At 52.9% G+C, this 24047-nt stretch overlaps 1 long non-coding RNA gene across 1 annotated transcript; it reads left to right on the forward strand.

The window, feature by feature from the left end:
- Window positions 1–718: 718 nt before the first annotated feature.
- Window positions 719–9052, forward strand: LOC118355492 (uncharacterized). The gene is made up of 2 exons (XR_007406017.1): window positions 719–965; window positions 7860–9052. It is a non-coding gene; the product is annotated as an uncharacterized LOC118355492 (long non-coding RNA).
- Window positions 9053–24047: the final 14995 nt, after the last annotated feature.

The following is a 24047-nucleotide window of genomic DNA, read 5'->3' on the forward strand; positions in this document are numbered from 1 at the left end:
CTAATCCAAAACATTAAAACAACAACAATAGAGTAACCATGATCACTGGAGAGTTAAATATATGAGGATGAGAACCAAAAAACCCCCCAAAAGTGATAGAAACAAAGTTGAGGGGCACCTGGGTTGGCTCAGTGGATTGAGCGTCTGCCTCCGGCTCAGGACATGCCCCTAGGGTCCTGGGATCGAGTCCCACATCGGGCTACCTGCTCAGCGGGGAGTCTGCTTCTCCCTCTGCCCCTCCCCCTGCATGTTCTCTCTCTCTCTCAAATAAATAAATAAAATCCTATTTTATTATTAAAAAAAAAAAAAGAAACAAAATTGAGGAAATTACCAAGACGGTGGAATAGAACTAAAAGGACTTTGCAACCAAGGCACCAAGATGAGACCATGAACAGGTCAGTCAACCCCAGAAGTCTTGACACAGAGAAGGGAAATTGTGAAAGAAGTGGCTCGGGGAGACGCCAGAACTGAGGGCCTGCAGTCGACAGACCGGGGCCTGGGGGGAGCCCCGGCCCTTGGGGCCCCCCCGAAGCCCGCGCGGTGAGCAGATGGTCCTGCTCGGTCCCTCTGCCCCTCCCTGCGCCCGCTCGGCTCCGCCGGAGGCCTCAGCACTCTCATTTGGGGACTACACAGTAATAACATTTACATGCTTTCCCGTTGAGTAAACGATCCCGAAATCGAATCTAAAAGTTAAACAGGCCCGCGCCCGCACCACGTAGTCTCCCTCCACGCTTGTCCTTCTAGAAGCCAACAGTCCCAGGGCAAGGGCACGCACGCCCCGGACGCGGGGTCCACACCCCACCTGCTGCCCCCGCATCCCAGGGACGCCCCGCTTCCCGCCCGTTCCCTCCGGCGCCCTGGCCTCCCTCCCCAGGCCTCCTCGAGGACGCAGGCCGGCCTCCTTCTCCAGCCTCCCCTACTCAGGGGTTTGTGGTCCAGTGGCTTCCTGCGGAAAGGGGCGGCAGGTAAGCTCCCGAGGCCTGAGCGGGACGCAGGGCACCTGTCACTCCCTCATCCCCTAGCAGCTGCTGAGCGTGTGTGCAACACGGACAGACAGCCGCTCTCCCTCCCACCTGGAGGCGCTGCCCCTGGGACTCCCCGGGGCCCCCCAACCCACGGGGCTGCTGCTGGGACCTGCTGCCCGTCTGGCGCTTGAGTTCTTTGCAGGGCATCTTCCCCCCCTTTCTCTGCTTGGCGCTGCCTCTCCTCTCCCTCTGCCCTGCCTGCTCTCCCCTGCTGGCCTCTCTGGCCGGGAGGACAAACGGAAACAGGAGGAGAGGAGGCCCGGGAGCCCCAGCTGCAGCAGGGGGTCCCCCGGTGGCCTGTGCTGTGCTGCTCACGGCAGCTCTGGACCAAGACCCCCTTGCCCCCCAACCCCCCGGCCTGCTCACGGGGATGGGCCAGGACCTGTGCACCTGCAGCTCCCCCACCCTCCGCGCAGGAACCTTCTCAAAGGCACCAGCTCACCAGCCCAGCCAGGAAGCCCTGCGGGGTGGGGGGGCCACCAGGGAGCCCACGGGGAGCAGGAAGGCTGTCCCCACTGTCAGTTCCCCAGGCCACTGCTAGTCACACCGGCGAGCTCCTAAACGGACCGGACCATAGGCCTCTTCTCCCTTTGTCTCTGTTTCTTTGTCTTCTGAACTGTTTTCCAGAGGATTCCTTCTCCCTCTCAACCTCTACTTCTGACTCCACGGCACTTGCTGGCTGTGGCTGCTCTGCTCTCATAGGTCTGTGTTCATGTTTCATGGATGCATCACATTTTCTCTAATTCACCGAAGACGCTAACGAAGCTGGGTTTGGGTTAGAGTTTTTTATGTCTTTTTACTTTTTTCTTCTGATCTTGATGGGTTGTTGGTTTTTTTTGTTTTTTTTTTCTTTGTTTTTTTTTTTTAATTTTTATTGTGTCAGTTGGATCATCTGCAAAGCAGAGTTTAGGAATGAATGACACGGGTTGGCAGCAAAGCCTATGATGGTTAAAATCCAAGCAGGCGAGCATTTCCAGCTGGCCTCCAGATACCAAGCAAGCTCAGGCTGCCTCCTCCTTCTGCAGTTCGTATCACACCACCCGCAGGGCCAGAGATGCCAGCTGGAGGAGGGGCGCCCCTCCCACTGTGGCAGGTGACGGAGAGGGGGCCTGGTGCCCCCTGGTCCTGCCCAGCTCCATCCCAGAAGCACCATTTCCACAGTAGAATGGACTCCCCCACCCCACCACCCCAGGCACACCCAACTTCGTGTCATGGTGGGTGATAGAAGAAGGACGAACCCTCTTAAAGATCACGTTCTTAAAATCTTCAAAGGCAGCGCAGACGGTGCCAACCCACCCAGCTTCCGGAAGGTGACATTGTTTTTGATTCACTACCTTGGCCTAAGGGGGGTGAGGGGACTTTCCAGCACTTCCACTTGGTCTTCCCGTTATGGTTGCTCTTTCTCTGCATTCCAAGGGTCCAGCTCAGGATTGACCCCTCTGTACGGGTCCCCCTGCGGTCGTGAATGCAGCACAGTAATAACCAACCATTTCTGCTGTCCTCATATTGTTGCCTCCCTATTTCTAGCAGACTGACTGATCACACTTGTCCAGGCGTCCCCGTCGCTGGGACAATCTCTCAAGTCACCACCATTAAAACTGTTGGCATCTGGGCCCCCCGTCTTGTGCCAGGCCCCATCCACAGCCCACATACCACTAGGGATGGGAGCCCCCTTGCCAACCAGGCTGCGAGCCATCTCTCCCCTAAACCTAATTCTTGGGTCCTCTGCAAAGCAGAGACGTGCAAGAGATTTATTGGGCGCCAACACCTGTGAAAAATAAAAGGGGGGAGGAAGCCAGAAGTGTGAAGAGCCCTCAGATGGTGATGCAGGTCTAGCTCCTGTGGAAGGAGAGGGGAAAAAGGACCAGGAGGGGACGCCCCCCACCCTCCACCCCATGGGCCATGCAGCCCTGAGCACATCTCAGCCGGGCCCTTGGGAGTCTGGGGCACAGGTCACCCTCTTAGAGGACTCCCACGCAGGCTGGAACCAGTGAACCCCGTACCCCCGATGGTGCCCATCCCTGGGCTGACCTCGGCTGGGGTGTTTCTGAAGGGAGATCAGAGGGCACCCCTCCCACCCCTCTCTGAGCGCTCTTTCCTTCTGCATTTGGGTGTGAGTGTGAGGGAGTGTGAGAGTGAGAGTGCCCTACTTCGCTCCTCTCCAGCAGGTTGCCAGCTCAGCTCGCCTTCCATGGCCGGCAGGGCCGGCCGGCAAGAGCGGACTGCCGGGGCCTGGCCCTGGGGTGCCCAGCACAGCCGTGCCAACGTCACCCCTCCCAAAATAACTCGTTAGGTGTCTTCAGAGCAGATGCTCGGTCGGCCGGTGGGCGTGTGGGCTGAGTTTGCAGGGGAGGTGGAGGGGCCTGGGAGGGGAGCGAGGCTTACACTGCAGATATTCTGGGAGTCAGGGGGTCAGGGGGGTGCATCTCCACTTAGCCCCCCAGTTCAGATCCGCAGCCCCCCCACAGGGCCGCCCTGAGCCCTGGGCATCCCCTCGGTACTGCCCCCGTGCGCGTGTCCGTGTGAGGACCCTCCAGCCGCTCTCCAAAGGCAGAGAAATCTCGCCTCCTCGGAGGCACCCCCTCCCATTCTCTTTCTTTTCCTGAGTTGATAAGGTCACCTCCAATCCCACTTCGGAAATAATCAACTCACAAAATTTGTATTTCTCGGACTGCAGAGGCGAAGCTTACAAATCTTGCTCTCTGGCCGCGTCCCCTCCCCCCCCCTCCCCCCGACTCTGCTGTTGGCTGCACCCCGAGCACTGCCCCACAGCTCATCCCCCCCTGCTGACTCTGAAACGGGATCGGGGCCTCGTGTACCCTGTTCCACATGCAAAAAAATCCTCCACCTGCCAAGACGTTAGCAGAAGCAGCGGAGATGTCCACTGCTGGATGTCTCGGGATTGCCCGGGAGAAAGCAGTCACGACTCCCCCAAACGCCCCTAAAATAATCGTCAGCCTGGCTCCCACTGCGCTGCCGTGCTAGGGGGCTCCTGCCCCACATCCTGTCCATGCAGCCCCCTCAGGGCGCCTCCCTCCTTCCTCTGCACGCCCCCACCTTGGGGCCTCCTCCACGGGGCCACAGCGCCCCACAATTCACTAAAGCCCACTCACTGATGAAGTGTCGACTAAAGCCAGCATCGTCCCACTTGTCCCAGAGACGCAGCGTGGCTGGGGGGTGGGGGGGCCTTGGGGATGCCAGAGTTGGCCCACTTGGACCCCTGAGGTCTCCAGCCGGAGACGGCCAGTGAGGCCCAAAGTCACCAGTGTCCAGCTGGGAGGACTGTCCCAGCGGAAGAGGAGACAGTGTCCATGGAGGTCTCAATATCCACCCAGACTCAGGGCCTGGCAAAACAGACCAGAGGGCTGGGGACACTGGCTGGCATCTCCGTCCTACACGTGTGTCCCACCTCCGGCCCCACGGTCCGGACAGAGATAAGGGTCACACACGTGAGAAGTTAAATGCGTTAGAGTTTTCATGCCAGCACTGGAAGAAGCTGCATCCTGGGCCTTGTCTAAATCCCCAGATTTGCATGTAATTATATGCACAATTATGCAGCATGCCATTCTTTCCGCCCCACGAAATGTGGCTTAAGTGAACATTCGAGCGGCGCCATCCGTCCCATACTGAGCACATGCAAGATGAAGGTGACTCACAAACCCTTTCGGCTTGTGTCTGGACTGCCCCAGTGAGGAGAGGATTGCTCAGCTCCAGGAGACACAGACCCCTGCAGGGGGCGGCTCGGCGCCCCCCTGGGACGGCATGTTCCTGCACAGCGCACTCTCCGGGGTGGGGAGGCTCGGTATGGGGCTCTGGTACAACGAGCAACAGCCCCAAGCACCACCCAGCAGGTCACTCAGCAGGAACGAGAGCTGTGGGTGCCCCATCGGGGTCCTCTCCCGGGACCGTGAACAGCTGACAGGTGTGTGAGGGCCCACGACCTGGCTGGGTCTGGGGGGCCCCAGATGCGGCACAGTGGGAACTAAGCAGGGTCGCCCCTGGGTCCCCCACCCTCCTGCTGGCCCTGACGCCTCCCCCACCCCAGCTTCCTGTGCCCCAGGCCTCTGGCTGACTCTGACCCTGCCTCGCACCTGGACCGTTGCCACCCCTACCCTGGCATTGCGAGATGGGGGAACCCGACATAGCCAAGGGCTTGGGACCACGTGGGAGCACGATGTCTTCCTTGGGTAACCAACAGCTGGGAAGAGCTCAGGGGGCAGGATGGGTGGATCCTTAGTGGGGCTCCTGACACCTGCCCTCACCAGGGCCTCAGCAATGCTGTGGGCCTGACCACCGTGTAGAGTACGGTTCTTTGGAAAAAATGCATTTTTTCCACGTATTGAACAACACCCAGTCCTGATTCTCCAACTAAGATTTCCACAGATATTCCTCTGGGCTTGATTATTGCAGTGAGTCGGAGCAGCTGAGTCGGAGCAAAGGTATTCAGGGGCATGGGTAGGGAGCCTGATGAGCCCACGGAGGGAACACCTGGCTGAGGCAAACTATGAATCACAATGAGACGAGCTTCACCAGGACAGTGTTCCCGGCTGTGGGAGGTGGGGGGCAGAGGAAGAAGGAGAGAAAGAGATGGAGAGAGGAGGAAGGAAAGAGGGAAGGAAGGAAGGATGGGAGGAGGGAAGGAAAGAAGGGAGGGAGGGAGGGAAGGAGGAAGTCACTTCTGCTAGGTGTGGATTTGACAGTAAGACGCTCAGGAAGCAGCCCTGAGCAGTCGTAGGTGAGGGCAGGAGCCTGATATCCTCCAACCAGGGGTCATTTTCATGTCTCTGCCCTTAAGTCTCACAACACCCTGTTTAAATCTTCATACTTTACTCAACACGCTTTGCTGGTCCAGTCCTCCCGAGAAGCTGACACCCAGACGAGATTAGCCATCCAGGAGGGTGCTTGGGGGAAGCCGAGCACGACAAGGACAGGGTACAGGGGGAGGTGGGTGAGTCTGCAGACAGGGAGGCTGCCCAACTCCACACGAGGAGAAGGGAGGAAGAGCTTCAGACTCCAGTGTGCCAAGAGCATCTTAGCCAGCTTGGGGGCATGTCCTTGTGCCAAAGTGTCCCTTGGAGGGGGTTGCACAGCTCTCAGAAACTAGCCTGTGACAGGGCCCCACGCAAGTGCCCAGAGCAGCCATGGACGTGTGATCTTTTTTGTTTGTTTGTTTGTTTGTTTGTTTCTTAGATTTATTTTTTACACTTTTTTAATTTAAATTCAATTTGCCAGCATATTGTATAATAGCCAGTGTTCCTCCCATGAAGTGCCCTCCTCAATGCCTGTCACCCAGTCACCCCATATCCCAGCCCACCTCCCATTCTGTAACCCTTTGTGTTTCCCAGAGTTAGGGGTCTCTTATGGTTTGTCTCCCTCTCTAATTTTTCCCACTCAGTTCCCTTCCTTTCCCTTATAATCCCTATCACTATGTCTTATATTCCATGTATGAGTGAGACTATATGATGATTGTCCTTCTCCGATGGACCTATCCATCAGAGATGGATGCATGATCTTACTGAGTGAGAAGCCCCATAGCAGGGAGCCTGATCCCAATTGTTCACCTGAAAACATTACCATCCGAAAGAATTCTTTTCTTTTTTTAATGATTTTATTTATTGATTGATGAGAGACACACAGAGAGAGGCAGAGGGAGAAGCAGGCTCCTTGCAGGAAGCCTGAAGCGAAACTCGATCCTGGGACCCCGGGATCACACCCTGAGCCAGACCCAGATGTTCAACCACTGAGCCACCCAGGTGTCCCCAAAAGGATCCTTTTCATGTAATTTGCTTGCCTGTCCCTTGGGGTTCCCCTCCATACAAGTACAGGCTCCCCAGGCTCCCCAAGGCTGGGACCTTTCTTTACCTATTGCATGAACCCCTGGCCCCTGACCCAGGGCCAGACACCGAGTAGGTATTCAAATGTTTGTGGAGCAGGAGAATGCATGGAGGCAGATCGTGGCTTGACACATTATTATATTGCAACAGAGATTTTGAAACCAGGGCAATTTAAGTCGCCAAATCAGAATAAGAAATATTCAGAATTTTTTTTCTTGCTTGCTATCTCAAAAAAAAAAAAATCACTTAATTGATAGTAAGAAACAAAAGTGTCGCAGGAGCTCATGAAGAGTGTAGCCATCGTGATCCCTGGTGCTGGGGACGCTCTCAATGTGAGCCTTCTCAGCAGAGAAGGTTTGTGATACACAAAACTACGCGTGGTATTATTTTCCTACGTCTGTTAGGCTTTCCAAAGGAAAACATTCCTTAATTGAGGAGGGGGGAAAAAGGATTGGATAGCGAGCCCCGCAGCCTGATTTTTGGCTTAAGGATACAGAAGTCATGTAGATGGGAGCTCGGTGTCCGTGCACATTAATCGCCTCCGGTACCAAGCAGGGCTAGGACATAAGCCTACAGCTGTTTCACCGTATAATGTTATATAAACAGAGCCCTCTGCACACTAGGGCAAAAGATAAACATTTGGGACAGAATAATTAGAAAAACCTGAAACCACCATAATCAGAAACAGCCCCCGAAAGTGCCTAATTTTAAGACAGCATTCTGTTATGGGTTTTACTAAGAGGTTTTCTTTTTTAACGAGGGTGGGGGTGGGTAATCCAAATGCGTGTGCTACTAAGTCTAACAATGTTCAAAGACTTTTTCATGACACTCGGTGTTTTAATCATTCCTGAGGGGACACGGAGTCCTTGACACACAAAGGACACAGGTCGGGGGGGGATTCCAGCTCGCCCCACAACGACAACAAGGTTATGCTTGGAAGTGGCTGGCTTTGATTACCCGTGTGGTGCTTGCTTTTTTTTTTTTTTTTTTTTTTTTTAAGATTGTAGGAAATCTCCACACCCACCGTGGGGCTCGAGCTCACCACCCCGAGTTCGAGTCGCAGGGTCTTCTGACGGAGCCAGTGGGCGCCCCTGCTTGTAAGGCTTTTGATTTCAAAGCGGGAGGCAGAGCAGACGTGGCCTGACTCGCCTGGACCTGAGCGGCCCCCGACCAGCATCTCCGCCCCCCCATCCGCTCCTCTCCTGCAAGGTCGACCTTGTAGACAGATGTCGGGGGACCACGTGCCGCCCCCTCTGCAGCAGCCCTGGGTGACGGGCAGACAAAGCGGATGCTGGGAGACACACCTGCTCACACACCTGAGCGTCCCCGGTGAGGAACAACCACGCGTGCCCGGGCAGGTGGGCCCGTGCTCCTGTCTGCCCGGCCTCCGGACCTCCGCCAACGACCTCTTAGCCATCATGGCCTGTAGCTCCCAAGGTTTCCCAACTGGGAAATGGAAGCCAGAAAGGTCGGGAGGCAGACCTGGAATCAGCAACCGCCAGGCAGTGCCCAATCCCTGCCCGGGCCTGGAGGTTCCACGGGACTTGAATCCGCACACCTTGCTTCAGTCTACACTCACTCTGCAACTGGGGGTGCGGGGACATTGTTTATGCGTCCATCAGTGACTCTTGCTGGAGCTGCTCTAGGCCGGAAGGACACAGGGGTGAACAAACCAGGGATGACCCCAGCACCCCCCCCCCCAGCATCCCCGTGGGAGGACAGATGGCCCAGACACAAAGCGCCCAGTCCACGGAGCTCGGGCTGGCACGGGACGAGGAGGGGGCCTGACCCGTCCTCCACCTCACCTCCTCGAGCTGCACCTCTCTCCTCCCCCAGAGCTCGCCAGCCATCCGCTCTCCCTCTGTGTCTGAGCCTGGCTGTCCCCTGGCCACCTGCCCGGGCAGGTGATGAAGCTGACGGGGAGGGACAAACGACAGGGAGGCCGGGCCAGGTGCAGGCCCAGCTGGGGCAAAGAAGGAGAAGGAGGCCGCCCGGCCGTCCCGCTGCCTCTGGAAGCTGCCGCACTCACGGGATGCTTCTCGGCCCCCGATCTGAGCAGACTTTTACCAGGCTGGAAGAGAACACCCAGAAGAGAAGGAAAATAAAACTCTCCCTTCAGAATGCCAAGATGGGGAAATTTATCTTTGCACTTAAAAAAAATTTTTTTTGGAATAACATGATATGTCTGAGGCCCGTCTTGGAGTGGGAAGTTGTATTTATCCAACTGTTCCTTGTTATCTCCCTTCCCACCATGACAGGGTGAGGGCGAGTCTGGTCTGTGGGACTCTCAGAGTGGTGGGTGGGACAGCAGTGCGAGGTCAAGGCCCCGTCCCTACCCTGCAAGACCCCTCCCTACAAGCCCGTCTCTCTCCCCCTCTTCCCCTCTCTTCCTCCCTCCTCCAGGAGAGCATTTTGCATGCAGCCCCATCCTCCCATTTCCACCTCAGCCAAGGGACACGTCATGGCCCGACATACATGATCCTGGAAAAAGAGCGTGCGTGCGGGGCCTCCATGGAATCTCCACGTCTCGCTCCGGTTTCCCAACATCCCCATCCAGATCTTATAGGATGACACTTCTGTCAAAGATTTAAAAACCATTCTCAGGAAACCCGAGGGTTCCTATTTGACCCAGGCTGGGCTAACACATCCCACCGGGGGCAGAGAATGGGGCTCAAGATGCTCATGTGGGGAGAAGGCAGCCCGGAGGGAAAGGCGTCCAGGGCTCCCGGTGTCTGCACAGGGCTGAGCCCAGCACCTCCATCCACGGCCTCTTCCTCCATAAACAACCCGAACGCCAGCCTGGAGCAGTCGTCCTCAGGGGCCTCCAGCCAGGGGCACTGCCCTGCCTCCTTCCTGACGCCATGAAGGCCGTGTCATGTCCCAGGCATGGTCCCGTGCTCGGCCTGAGCTCGATCACTCGTTCCTCACGCATGTGGAGGACCTTCTCCATGTTGGCTACTCTTCTGCGATGCCCTGGAGACGGACAGGCCAGGACCCTGGGCCTCGGGGGCCTCCCCTGCAGAGGAGGAGCCAGCCCCATGTCTGCATCAGTACGTGAACACCTGTGATGTTCACTGGGGTAGTGAAACCAGCCTCTGTGGGGCTTGAGAGGAGTCAGGGACCTGACTGGAGTCATGACCCGGAAAGCTCCAGAAGGTTGGGCCATTACTCCGAGTGCAAGGAGATGACTTGAGGCCCGAGGGCAGAGGAAGCGCAAGGTCGGGCTGGAGGGAGGGTGGTGGGGGATGGAAACCAGCCAGGGCGAGGACACGGTCAGGGAGGCGAGACGGGCCGGGGCCAGGCCAACAAGGGGTCACACTACGCCCCGTTCTAATGCTGCCAAGTGGCAGTGACCAACTGGGTCCTGGTCTCCGGTGGACAAAGTCGATCTTTTCAAATCCCAGAGTGAACACGCTCAGGCCACGTTCAGGCCACATGTAGAGTCAATACATTTCTGCCCAAAACATTGCTTCTAGCAGGTGTCATGGAGTTGGGGAAAAGCATACCCGGCCACAGCACAGGCCCGAGGAGGTTGCAGGGCCCTGCACCATCGTGGCCAGCAGCTGGCCAGGTCCTCGCCCCTGAGGAGGGATGATGACAAGGCTGATGTCAGAGGCACAATGAGCTGAAATGCAGAGGGACTGGCCACCTCCCCAACGCCCAGTCACGCCGGCCCCCTCCTAGGCCATGGTCTGCTTCACCATGCACGGCGAGGGCAGCAGGACAGCACCGGCCCAGAACGTGCACACCAGCCAGGCGCCCCCCCCCCCCCACAACCACGTTCACACTGCTCTGGGGGCAGGTGGGACCGACGCCCATCTCTCTCCCTCCTGGGCTCTCTGGGGCACTCTTGGCTGCAGCCGAGATCCCCTGGCATCTGGCCCGCACTGTCCTGGGGTCCCTGAGACATCCCTGGCCATGTGGGGTGAGCACTGGTGCAGGGAGGGGGCTCGGCAATCAGGCCAAGACCCCGGGCCGGCCGGGCGTGCCCCCCTGGTGGCCGGGAGGGAGGCCCTTGCGGCTGAGGCTCCCAGACCAGGCAGCACCAGCGACCGCTCCCTTCACTGCAGAAGGTTCTCCGGGCGGGCGCGGTGCCCAGCACGGCTCTCGGGGGCCGTCACTCTGCGGACACTCTCCGCAAGAGCGCTCGCCGTGTTCCAAGCCGGCCCTCCATCCGGCCCGTCCTTCATGCACCTTGTGCCCCGGTCCGCCGCCTGCCTTCTCGTCTCCTTGGCGGATCCTTCTATAGAGCGTAAGTTTTCCTTCCCACGGGGTCTAATTCATCAATTCTTTCCTCCCACGGGGCACACTGTCCAATGCCAAATCTCAGAGCTCTTCCCCTACCCGTCGGTCTCTGTTTTTTTCTACGAGTCTCATGGTTTTCTATTTTACATCTCAGGGTGTGATTCATTTTGGGTTAAATGCCTTATAAGGTATCAGGACGGGTCAGGGTTCACTTTCTGTCCACAGACATCGGATCGCTCCAGTGCCAGTCGTGGGGAAGGCGGCCTTCCTCCGTTGGCTTGCTTCTGCGGCGTCGTCAGGAGCCAGGCGGGCACGTTGGGGCTCATATTGGTGATTAGCTCGTGGGGTTGGTGAGTTTTACGTGTGGGATATGTGGAATGCTCGGCTGAGTGCGGGCGAATGGGGTGGGCACACCTTAGCAGGATTACGGAGCAAAGCCCATGGCCCTCCTAGGCCTCGTCTCAGCCTCCGGCAGCCTGAGAGTGATTTCTTCTTCCAGCCGCACCACGTCCCTGCAGGGACACACGCCCCCATAATGCCACCGGGGCTCCCCCAAAACTCTGCCCATACAGCCAGCCTCACTCCTTCATCACACAGGACCCGCTGTTAGTCTGATGACAGAGGCACGTGGGGAGGATGAGGAGGGATGTCCCTGACTTCCTTGTCCTGGGGATCAGGCTCGGGCACCCCCCCCATGAGCTCTGCTGTCAAGCTGGAGGGATCCTGACCCCTCTCTTCAGAGCCCACATTGCTGGGTCCCCAAAGAGTCCCTCCTAGCATCTGTCCCTGGAGCGGCCGCATCTCCTTCATTTTTAACTGAAGACCCCCCTCCTGCAGCTGAGACCCATTTCCTGCTCAGGGGCCCCCCACGCAAATGAACAACAGCTGGGAAACATCTCTGCCGGGGCTTCGAGCGCTGCACCACCCCCACCCCTTCCTGGCTCATTAACTGCTGCATGGGGGCAGGTTCCATCCTCCCCCTGCAGCCTAGGCCCCTTGGCTGCTCTGCTGAGCCCTTTCAAACTGACTCCTCTTGTGGCCACAAAGGAAAACCAGCCTTGGGCAGAGAGAGGGAGGTGGCCCTGCAGAGGAGTCACCTCGATCCCTGCTCGGTGAGTGCCCACCGCGTGCCAGGCAGGTTCTCTGTGCCCCACGACCTCGGAGATGTCCACAAAGTCATGCATCCTTCCTCCCCAGCAAGGAAATTTGGCCCCAAAGGCAGCCAGGCCAGGGGGGTGGGGAGAGGAGGGACAGTCATGCTGGTTGGAGGGCGAGGGACATCCTGGAGCCTGAAGCTGCCTAGGGGAGTGCGTTCCCTGAGAGAAGGAAGGAGGCACCTGGACCAGGAGAGAAAGGGGTGAGACAGGGGCTGGGGAGCGGGTAAGGTGGGCACATTGGCCAGGGAGGGACTCCTCCATGGGTTTGGAGGAGCCAGCCCCCACCCCAACTTTACAACCTTCTGATGTGAGCCCTGCTTGTGTGTGGCGCTAGAGTCCTCACGCAGACGGGACAGGCCCGGTGAGACCTCGAGGGCTCAATCCGTCCCACTGCGCTAGAGCGCGGCCGCCCTCAAAGCCACCACCACTGAAAACATTTCGTCATTAGTGAAATGGCAACAGATTACGTAACAGACAGACATCACGTGCACCCCAAGGCTGGATGACCAGGCATCAGGGGGCTTTCCTCCAGCCCCTGAGCCCAGACTTCTGACACCCCGACTGCTCATTCACTGCCTTCCCCAAAGCAGGTATTTGGAGGCAACGCATGAGAACTCCAGATTTTACTAAGAAGCTGCAAAAGCGCCCCCGAGAGAAGCCACCCATGAGGTCACCAGCGGGAGTCAGTTCCTCGAGGGCTGAGGATGGATCACAGAGTCCGGCAAACCTGATCACTCTGAGGTGCCAGAGGGGAGGGGCAGGGAGGGCACCTCGAGGTGGGGAGAGGGCTCTCTCTGGACACAAGAGCGTGCACAGCCCCCAGCGTGCAGGACAAGAGTGCCGGCGCCAGCGGTCTGCCAGCAGCCCTCAATCAATGACCTGCTTGCTGAAGAAGCAGAAGAAAGTCCTCACCTCCTCGCCTCTAGAGAGGGACAATTCTGGGGACATCCAGCATGGTCCCACGGGGATAATCAGGGTGACCGCATGCCCTGTCTCCCTGCCTCCTGGACCACCTCCCAGAAACATGACTTGCAGCCACATTCCCATCTCGGGGTCTGCTTCTGTGCAACCTCCAAAATGATGCTCTGTACGTACTGACAAGCTGTTTTCCATAAAGCAAATATAAGTAAATTCTAGAAAATAACTAAATTATATACCAACACCCTCCAATTCAGATGGCAAAGAGTAGTGCGCTGCTTCCCACCCTGCGCCCTCGGAGACAGACATTGCTAATTGATTGAGGTCCCTTTTGGAGGCTGTACAAGCCCAGCAAGACAGCATCATGATCACTTAGTCATGTCTGCCACTGGTAGGATCAGTGGAGAACGCAGCAAGGGCCTTGCTACTCGCCATCCCTGCTCCAGCCCATTGGTTTCGGAGCCCATAAAGCTACTCAACAAATGTCACTGTCATAATGTCACCAGTTCCCAAAATGGCTAATTTTCCTTCCGCCGCCCATTGCCAGCCCTGCTAAGAGTCACATGTGCACAAGTATCTGCTGGAAAATGCCAAGTGCTCAGCTCGCCTCGCCACCGACAAAGGAAACAGAGATGCCGAATGCAGAAGGCAGTTAGCACCCACCTGGGTGAGTGAGGCAGCTGAAAATAGGCATGACTCACACTTGGCAGGGAGGGCCAAACCGCAGTTCCAGCAAGCCCTCCCCTGCCCTAAATGCCACCAAAGGTGCCCAGGGAGCAGAACTGGGCGTCCTGTAGGTAGAGCTCGGTGTGTGCAGGCCTTGCAGACACACAGCCTCCCAGACCCCGCTCCCCCGAGAGTCACGCGGCTCAAGGAAGGCCTTAGGGCTCCAGTGCTCATGTTACACAGAGTACAGCCAGAACCATCTGGCCAGGCCCGGAGCCCACTCGGAGTCCCTGCATAAACACATCCCGTCACTTAGGAAAACAGAATTACATTTTCCATAGTGAAGAAATAAATCTCTAGGGGGTATTTACGAAAATGTATACTCTGCTAAGGGACAGTGTGTCTTTTGCCAATTAACTAGAACAGGGTCTTTGCACAACATAACAAAACACAAGAGACTGAGGAAAGGAAAGTCCAGTTAGGTACACATTCAAAATAAACAATCTTTACAGTTACAGATGGCCCCTGGTGTGTACACAGGTCAAGTCCCTGTGTTACCAAGTCACTTGTTTGGAGCTTGACATGTACTTTCCCATAGAAACTATGTCCCTTGGTCATAAAGCCAACCCACGGCCGTCTCTTCCTCTGATAGTGATGGAAGCATGTTACTGCCTTCACATCTCCACTTCCCTGCAGCATCGCCTCTGCGTTGCCTCTGTGAGAAGATAAATCCTGTGTCCAGAGCGGAATTGGGGAAGGCCCGGTGGAGTGTGGGCAGAGGCACTAAGATTTGGTGGCCTTTGGCTTCTGGTGTGAATGCCAGCACCCCTTGTGCTCTGGCAAGATTTGTAACCTCTCTCAGCCCTGATCACCTCACCTCTGAACAGTTCCCACCTTCCATTGTTGCTATTGGGACAGGGAAGTGGCAGAGAGGATGTAGAGTACAAGTTACGGAACATGGCCCCAAACAAGAGCTTGAGGGAGAAGCTGCGCTGTGCAAAAGAGAACCTGACTATGAAATCTGAGCATTTCAGGGTTTGAGGGAATTCACTGAGTGCTCCCAACAAAGGGCAAGACCATATCTGTTTTACCCTAAAATGACCCCCAGCCCAGGCATGGCCCATGGCAAGCTTTAACAAGGATTGGATGGATGGATGGATGGATGGATGGATGGATGGATGGATGGATGGATGAACAGATGCATGAATGGATGGATGGATGGATGGATGGATGGATGGATGGATGGATGGTTGGATGGACAGGCAGATGATTGGGTGGATAGATGGATGGATGGATAGATGGGAAAAGGTGGATGGATGGATTGATGGATGGATAAATAGGTAGGTGGACAAGTGGATGGGTGGGATTGATGAGTAGACTGGTGGGTGGGTGGATGGACGACAAAAAGATGGACCAATGAGTAAATGTATAAAGATCAAAACCATTCTTTCTTTCCCCTTACCATTGCCACTGGCTTGAGTCCAAGGCCTTCCTCTCAGGTCCCCAGAGAGCTTTGTCACCCATTCTACCACGGGGAGACACATGTATACAAGATGCAGTCTATGAAGCAGGAAGCTCTCATCAAACACTAAATCTGTCAGCACATTGGTATTTGACTTTCCAGCCTCCAGAACTGTGAGAAATATACTGTCTGTCATTTATAAGCCACCCAGACTTGGGTATTTGGTTATAGTAACTCAAACAGACTAAAACAGGTGTGGACACTAGGCGGAGTGGCTCACTGGGGCCACCTTCAAAGATTAGCAACCACATCCATTCAGGCCTCAGTCCTCAGCATGTCTAGCTAGCATCATTTGCCATGTGTGGTCTCCAAGGTCAGCATGGCAGAGGATAAGAGGAAGAGAGAGAGCTAGAGAAAGTACAGTGATTTTTAAATGTCTCTGTTCATCGGCCAGAACTAGTCCTATGACCCCAACATAGGTCCTGACTGTAAGGAAAGCTCGCGAATAGAGAGGACTGGGTGAGTATTTGGTCAGCCCCAGTGGCCCCTGCCCCATCATCTGTTTCCTCTAAGGATGGTCCTTATGCTGGTGAGCACAAGCAAGACTCCCATTCACTGTGGGTGGGTGTGTAAACCGGGACAGCCTCTGCTTGAGGGCAGTGTGACCTGCCCAGCTTCCTGCTTGCTCCTGGCTGGGTGTGGAGACCACAGCATGCATGGGCCTCGGGGCTCTAGGACTCAGTGGGCATGACTAAGCCACAGAAGACAAGGGCTGAGGAACATCAGGACACCAGCCTGCTGTCCTCTTTCCAGAGCATCTTGTGGTGTTGGCCAGAATAGAGAGGAACTCATTCCTCTCAAGGGTGGAGGCCACTGGTGTGACCCTGCTGGTTCCCACCTAGTTAAGGAGAACACACAGCATCATTGTGGGAGGCAGAATTGGCCGCATTGGGCAAGTTGATGTGTGGAGCCTTCTCACACACTGTGCCCAATTCAGGGTGCCATATTAGCACAAAGGTGGAGAAACCAGATAGAAATCCAAGAACAACAAGACCACTTGACCTATAAGTGAAGGTGGAAGGGACTGGGATTAACTCACCAAATGAACAGGAAATGACTCAGCATCAAATGCCTGCGAGCAGCAAGTCAAGAGTGTGGACATGGGTGTCGAATGGACCTGGCTTGGATCACTGGCTCCATCGTCAACCAGCTGTGGGGCATTAGTCATGTTACTTAACCTCTCTGAATGTCACGTTCCTCATCTGTAAAGTGGCCAAAGTCGTAGTAGCTCCCTCACAGAGTTCTTGTGACCATTAAATCGAATCATGAGTGCTCTGGGCTCCTGGTGAGAGCTCAGGAAATGTGGGTGGTGTTCTTGCTGTTGATGTTATTATCACTATTTCCAGCTATGTTGGAATGACATGACAGTCTCTACAAGCTATTAGATTAACTGAGAGGGAAATCAGTGATAGTCCAATAGTGACCTGGACAAATCCTTAGCGTGGCATTGCAAACCCTCCTAGCCCAGCCCCTGTCGACCTCTCCACCACGATCCTACCTCACACCACACAGCCCAACCCTGATGAAGGACTTGCAGTTTGAACTGGTCAGAGTTCTTCTGGATGAACCTGGATGAACTTACGCAAACTGAAGATGTACTGAAATCCAAACACTAGAGAAGCAGGACTCGGGGGCGCCTGGATGGCTCAATTGGACAGGCATCTGCCTTCAGCTCAAGTCATGATCTCAGGGTCTCGGGATCGAGCCCCATGTTGGGCTCCCTGTTCATCGAGGAGTCTGCTTCTCCCTCTGCCCCTCATCCATCTAGTGCTCTCTCTCTCTATCGCTCTCTCTCGCTCCTTCTCAAATAAATTAATAATATCTTTCAAAAAAAATAAGGAAAGAAGCAGAACTCAGGAAGTGCAAGCACCAGGCAGCCCTTAGAGAGGAAAGGACTTCAAAGGCCATGCCACATCCTCTGGGTTTCAGATTCACATCTAAGATGACCTGGGCCCACAGAGAACCAATGGCCTGGCCTGGGATGGGTACAGTGTAATTCAGGGAAGCGCTGCTGAGGAGCAAATGATGCAGGATCAGTCTTTCTGGCAATCTGCCTTAGCACAATCCGATCAGCATTGCCTGGAATGAAGCACATGTGCCACCGAGTGCAAGACATGATCCGTGTTTTATTTTGCGTTAGGAAAGACCCTGCTGAGTTCACCAAACTGTTGGTTTTATGGAGATTACTGCCTAGGAAACATATAAAAGAGGCCTTCACTTTAAAAGAGCCCATTTGAAAGTTTCAAGCAAATGGAGGTGGCACCTGGATATAGAGCAGGTCACAAAGGAGCTTCGAGAAAAAAAAAAAACAAAAAACAAAAAACAAAGGAGCTTCGAGGATTAGCGCGGTTTAAGGAACGTGGCCTGAAAGAGGGAGTCGTAGAGAGCTCATTATAAATAAAAGCGTTCTGGGTCACCGGAGTGGCTCAGTCAGTTTTCACCAGCTGCCTTGGGCTCAGGTCATGATCTCAGGGTCCTGGGATCAAGCCCCACGTTGGGCTCCTCGCTCAGCAGGGAGTCTGCTTCTCCCTCTCCTCTGTCCCTACCCCACTCATGCGCTCTTTCTCTCTCTCTCTCTCCCTCTCTCAAATAAACAAAGCCTTTTTAAAAAATAAATAGAAGTGTTCTAATGAGTCCTGTGTCCTAAATGCAAAGGTTTTCAGGGATGAGACAGGAAACCTGAGTACAGTGAGTCAGGTGTGACCCCTGAGGAAGCAGAGGAGGTGGTGGCAGACCAGAGGGGACACCATCCATCCAGCCGCCACAGGGGGGACGTGCAGGCCCTGTCCTGTCAGACCTCTGCTTTCAAAGAGAGGTTGGAGACATTTTGGATTTTTACGAACAATTTTTCAGATTTTTAAATGCAAGTAACTAACTCAAAAGCTGCAAATCAATGGGCGAGCCAAACCTAGCATGTCACGGACTGATGTGCACCCCTAGGCTTGCAGCCTCTGACCCCACTGACGTGCAACAGAGACCCGAACGCACAGCACGGGGGGCACACCACTCCTCTCTCTCCTCTCGGTGCAGAGAAAGACAAGGCTGCGTAACCACGCTCAGGGAGAAATGGTGAACCCAGAAAGCTACCTGCTTCTTCTCCCTCAAAGATGAAAATGGTGTTTAAAGAGGGTCTCTCTCTCTCTCTCTCTTTTTAACAATACATCATTACAAAAATGTTCAGACGTAGAGCAAAGGTGAAAAAATCTTACAGGGAATGTCCATATCTCTACCACCCACATTCTGCTGTTACTGTTCACCGCAGGAGCTTCATCACGCACGGATCCATCTGTCCATCCCTCCAGCCACCATCTACGAGACTCAAGATGAGCTTCCTGGCAAATTGGCAGGGATGAGGTTTTGGAAGTTGTCCTGGTTCCCTTCACATTCATCTCCCCACTTTTCCTTCTTCTCCTCTGTACTGAAGAGAAGTAGAGACCGCAGGATCTGATGTCCTCTAGTTTGTGGGTCCAGGTGGACACTGGAGAGGCGCACAGGCAGGAGAGAAATTCGGGCATTTCTACTTCGGTCTCTCTCTGTTTGAAGCAACCCCCAGCTTGACTACAAGGGACCTGCTAGTCATCCCTCTGGGGTCCCAGCTCCGACCTGACAGGCCTGCAACCACTGCAGCATATACCAGGTAGCCCGAGACCCTGGGGCTCCAGCAACACCTCCCCTCCTCCCTTTGTCTCTGTAGGCCTCAAGGGGAAAGTGACTGTCTACCCTTGCTCATGTCTGCCTGCCTTATTCTGAATTCCACCTGTTATCTCTTTCCACTTTCCTGCACGGTGTCCTCTAGCTGAAATAACCAGCATGGATTCTGTTGTCTTGATTGGAACCTGGCTGAAATAAGACGTCAGCAAGTTTGTGACCTCCGGTCTTCTGAGGGCATAGGCCATGATGCGAGATGCTTATTGTGGACAATACCTGTAAAAGAAGGAGGGGAGGGAGCTGTAAAGGAGGAGACAAACTCTGACCCAGCATGATGGGGGCAGTCTGACACCAGCCAGCATCGGGGAGGACAGCGTGGAGAGAGCCTCAGATGACGGCTGTGCTGGAGCAGGTGAACCAGCCCTGATGGTCCTACATGGGGTGGAAAGGGCCAGGCTCGAATCTCCCACTGTGCCCAGAACCTGTCAGGAGCTACTGACAAGAGCAGCCTCGACCCATACATACCTCAGAATGGGTCCTAAAGATGTCAAAGCCAGAGACTTCCCCCAAAACTCACTCCTCCAGCTTTCCAGCAAGTTCTTCCTTGAAGGGAGAGCCAAGTGATACACCTCCATATCTGCAACAGCAAGTTACTCTTTAGTAAAAAATGTCTAAATTATATCTTAATTTCAACTCGAAGGAACCCTGCTTGAATTGAGAAGTAAACAAGAATGGAGTCTAATCTCAAAAAATTGATGCATATATGCCCAGCGCCAAAGTTTCTCCTCCATGGACACCTGTATTATTTTTTTAAATATTTGATTTTTAAGTAATCTCCACACCCAACATGGGGCTCAGACTCATGACCCTGAGATCAAGAGTTGCATGCTCTACCAACTGAGCCAGCCAGACATCCCCTCCATGGACACCTTTAAATAAGTGATTAATCACATGGGTCAGAGTGGATGGGATGGTTAGGGCCCAGCTGGAATGAGTTAAATGCAGAGAATTGTTTTTAAGAAATAAATCTCATCCAGTTGTCAACTGGAACATGGGAAACTATGCTGTAAAATTGCTGTCTAGGGGCGCCTGGGTGGCTCAATTGGGTAATCATCCAACTCTTGATTTTGGCTCAGGTCTTGATCTCAGGGTTGTGAGATCGAGCCCTGTGTTGGGCTCCATGCTGGGTGTGGAGCCTGCTTAAGATTCTTTCTCTCCATCTCTCCCTCTGCCTCTGCCCTTCCGACCCTCTAAGAATTAGGGGTGCTGGAAGGGGAGGAGGGTGGGAGGGTGGGGGTGAATGGGTGACGGGCCCTGAGGGGGGCACTTGACGGGATGAGCACTGGGTGTTATTCTGTATGTTGGCAAATTGAACACCAATAAAAAATAAAATTATTATTAAAAAAATAAAAAATAAAATAGTACATTAAAAATGAAAAAAAAATAAGAAATAAAATTAAAATAAAATAAAAAGACATTTGTAACCAGTTCTAGCCATTAGGCCCAAAACCTCCTATTCACGTTTAGGAAACCCCTTTTTCCTTAAAAGATTTTATTTATTTATTCATGAGAAACAGAGAGAGAGAGAGGCAGAGACACAGGCAGAGGGAGCAGCAGGCTCTCTGCAAGGAGTCCAATGTGGGACTCGATCCCGGGACCCCAGGATCATGACCTGAGCCAGAGGCAGACGCTCAACCACTGAGCCACCCAGGTGCCCTAAGAAACCCTTTTTTAATCAGATATAATTTACATCTAATAAAATGCACTCATTTAAATGTACATTTCAATGATTTTTGATAAATGTTTATACCTATGTATATGAAGTATACAGCTTGATGAATTACAACAAGCGCAGCCTTGCAGCCTTGCAGCCACCATCTCAATGACGATATAGAACATCTCCATTGCCCCCAAAAGGGCCCCCCGTTCAGCACCAGACAGCTACATACTCAAACTAAATTTAATTTCTCTATTCCAGAGTTTCCTATAAACGGAAGCTTACTCCCTCCATACTGCATGCTTTTGTGTCTGGCTTCCTTCACTCAATATAACGGCTATGAGATTCACTCAAGTTGCTGTGAGTACCGTCAGCTTGTCACTTTTTATCGAGGATCAGTTAGTATTCCATTTATGAATCATCACATTGTGTTTACCCAGTCACCTGTTGACAGATATTTGCATTATTCCCAGTTGCGGGCAATGACACTATGCACTGTTGTTACCAGTTTTCATTTCTCTTCAACTCATTCATTTTTAAAATTTTTTACTTTTGCGTAAGGGTAATTGTAGACTCACATGTAGTTGTAAGAAATAATACAAAAAGACCCAAATGTCCTTTACCCCACTTCCATCAAAGGCAGCATCTTGCATAACCATAGAACCCTATTAGAGCCAAGAAACTGACCTTGATACACTTTATCCACCTTATTCTGATTTACCAATTATGTACCTACTCATGTCTGTGCATGTGCTTGTGTTTACTTCTGTGCAGTTTTATCACATGTATAGATTCATGTGACCCCCCCCCCCCCACCACCACCACCGCAATGGAGATAGGCCAGCTCCAAAACAGGATCCCTTTTATAGCCACAGCCTCTCCCTATTCCCCTCCAGATCCTGGACAATCACTCATCTGTCTTCCACCTCGATAAATTTGTCACTTCAACAACGCTATTTAAATGGAATCATGCAATTTGTCGTCTATGGAGACATTTTTCATGCAGCATAATTCCCTTGAGACCCATCCCCACTTGTTAACATGTTTCAACAGTTTGTACCTTTTTTCCGCTGGGAAGTATTTCAAGATACAGATACATGATTTGGTTTAACCTCTCACCCCCTGAAGGACAAGAAGTTGTTCTCAGTTTAGGACTAATACAAATAAAGCTTCTATGAACATTTGTAGACAGATTTTTGTGCGAACACAAGTTTTCAAATTTCTGGAAGAAATGCCCAACAGAGCAATTGTAGGGCCATTTAGAAAGGGCACATTGAGCCTTCCAGGAAATTGCTATATTCTTTTCCAGAGGAGCTGTACCATCTTACACTTCTACCAGAAAGTGTAGGTGACTCATCCTTGCCAGCATTTGGTGTTATCACAATTCTTTGTTTTAGCCATTCTCACAGGCAATGATATCTCATTGTGGTTTTCTTTTACATTTGCCCCATGACTAAGATGCCAAGAACATTTTCATGTGCTCATTTACTCTCTTTGGTGAAATGTCTGTTTATATCTTTAGCCCATTTTCTAATTGGATTGTTTGGATTTAAAAAAAATTTTTTTTCACTGTTGAGTTTTTAAAAGTTCTTTATATACTCTAGATACTAATCCTTTGTTGCGAGTATGTTCCCCCAGTGGATTGCTTTTCTTTTCCTTCTCTTTTCTTTTTTTGTAAGATTCTATTTATTTATTAGTGAGAGACACACACAGAGAGAGAGAGAGAGGCAGAGACACAGACAGAGGGAGAAGCAGACTCCTCACAAGGAGCCTGATGTGAGACTCGATCCTGGGACCAGGATCACACCCTGAGCCAAAGGCAGATACTCAACTGCTGAGCCACCCAGGTGTCCCTCTTTTCCTTCTCTTAATAGAATGTTTCACAGAGTAAGAGTTTTTAGTTTTGATGCAGTCCCATTTATCCCATTTGTCCATTTTTTCTTTTGATGTCAGGTCAAACAACTAATGCTTCACCTCGCTCTGATTTAAACTTTTTTTTCACAAAAATGTAGTGGTTTTATATTTTACATTTAAGTCTGTCATCCATTTTGAGTTGAGTATTGTGTAATGTATGAGATTTAGGTTAAGGTTCATCTCTTTGCCTCCGGATGTCCACTTGTTTTCACACCATTTGTTGAAGACTATCCTGCCTTCGTTGGGCTGCTCTCACACCTTTGGCAAATATCAATTGGGCATATTTGTGTAGCTCTATTTCTGGCTTCTCTATTTTGTTCTATTGATCTATGTGTCTATCCCTCTGCCAATTCCATCTAGTCTCGATTGCTGTAGTTACATTATGACCCTAACATCATAGCCCATTCTTTAAAAAAAAAACAGTAATATGAACTAAATTTCTGTTAATCTTCTCTCACATGCTCTGAAGGTCCCTCTAAAAGATGAGACACAAGTGAGAGTCAAGAAAGTAGCAAAGATGGTCCTGAGCCCAGCCATTGCAACGGGTCCAATCCTTGAGCAGAAAGGCTCACTTCCCACAGGGTGGCAGTGGGGTAGGGCTTTAGTCACAGGGCAGGAAGTTTTAGCCCTGCCAGTGGACTAGACCAACCCCAGGACACAAGGTACATGAGGAAATTACAGCAGAGGGGTGTTCAGTGCCACATTTACGTGAACAAGGAGCCATTAATGGAGGTAGGTTACTGGTAACCCCAAGACTCTGTGCCTGAGGCATATTTCCTGAAAAGAGGAGCCTCAAACAACAACAGAGAGTTGTTGGATAAAATCCCAGCTTCCTCACCCAAGGCTAGGATAACTCTAAGGCCTGTTCTCCCTTACCTCCCTGACCCCCAGCAGGCATGGGCTCCTCTTGCCCATAGTGGTAACCAACTTGACCATACACTGTCTTATGTTTCCCACTCCCCTGCAGGTGCTTTTTAGGGTGGCCTCCAAAAATAAATTATTTGCATCAAATGCACTCAGGGTCTGCTTCTAGGGGACACAAACCATCCCTGGGTGGCGTAGCGGTTTGGCGCCTGCCTTTGGCCCAGGGCGCGATCCTGGAGACCTGGGATCGAATCCCATGTCGGGCTCCCGGTGCATGGAGCCTGCTTCTCCCTCTGCCTATGTCTCTGCCTCTCTCTCTCTCTCTGTGACTATCATAAATAAATAAAAAATAAAAAATATATATTTAGGGGACACAAACCAAGAGGGGGTCCCAGAGTTGACTTTCAGCTGGCTGCCCTTGGTTGGTGCCATATTGCTTTCACTGTGTGTCTAGATTCTTACAAACCAACCACTCACTAAAATTTCCAGTTCTCGTATGATGAAACCGCCTGTGTCAGCTGACAACTGCAGTTTAGG

Source organism: Canis lupus, chromosome 25 (genome assembly GCF_003254725.2).
Source record: "Canis lupus dingo isolate Sandy chromosome 25, ASM325472v2, whole genome shotgun sequence".
NCBI classification, from domain to species: domain Eukaryota; kingdom Metazoa; phylum Chordata; class Mammalia; order Carnivora; family Canidae; genus Canis; species Canis lupus.